Here is a 1133-nt window from a genome sequence, read left to right on the forward strand (position 1 = left end):
TACGCTACATGCCCAGGAACATGTAGGCGTAATTTCAAAGCGCCTACTTAGTTTTTTCAGCCCAAATCAGCGCCTACATCCAGTTGTGCAAATGTAGGCGCTACAAATCCAGCTTCATAACCCCTCAGCAGGGTAATGAAGCCCCATTTTGATGTCCACAACGCAGTTTGGCCTCGAAATGAGTGCACCGGAGGACGGAAAACGCATTCCGGACTCGAAATGAGAGAACCGGAGGACGGAAAATTCACTGAATTTATCATCTTCAAAAGCTTTATTTTTTTTGTTGAAAGGATCTTTAATAATGTATTCCTTGTTAATATAAATAAAGTCTTCATTGTTTCCATCATCTGTTGAACCTTCTGCGTCTAAATCTGAATCTAAATCCATCTCATGATCTACGTGCTTTGAATCCAAATCCATTTCATCTCCGTGATTTAAATCTAATTGAACTTTGGAAAAGGGAGAAGGTTTTTGAGGTGGAAGTGATAAGGGAGCAGTTTGAAATGAATTTGAATTTGAAACAGAATGGGAAGTTCTTTTGGAAGGTGGAGTTGTCAAAACTACATTCTGATTAAAATCCGTATGAAACTTTTGATTATCTTCATTTAAATTCATTTCACTGTCAGGTAATTGTTGAATGGAAATATTCTGATTCATCTGATTATTTGACTGAATTGGATGAGTGAAATTGTTGAGATTCGGATTTAAATCATTCATCTGATTATTATTACTATTTGATTTGTTATAACTGAAATTTGAATTAGAAGAAGTGATTAAATTTGAGGAACTTAAAAGGTTTTGATTGACGGAATTAAAATTCGATTGAACAGGATTATTCATCTTTGATTGATTGATCATATTCAAAAGAATACCCAAAGTGTTATTGTCAATTTGATTCATACTATTTTGATTTAAGGTATTTTGAGTTTGATTTGGTAAATTTAAATTACTATTATTGAATGAATGAGTGTTAAAGTTGGAATTATTATTGTTCAATAAAGTTTGAGTGTTGAAATCCGTGTTAATAACACCATCATTAATATTCAATAAGCTACTTTGATTGTTCATTAGATTACTTTGATTCATCATTAAGGAACCTTGATGGTTTGATGGGATTTGTTGATTATTGTTGA

This window comes from Melampsora larici-populina (genome assembly GCF_000204055.1).
Source record: "Melampsora larici-populina 98AG31 unplaced genomic scaffold MELLAscaffold_35, whole genome shotgun sequence".
NCBI classification, from domain to species: Eukaryota; Fungi; Basidiomycota; class Pucciniomycetes; order Pucciniales; family Melampsoraceae; genus Melampsora; species Melampsora laricis-populina.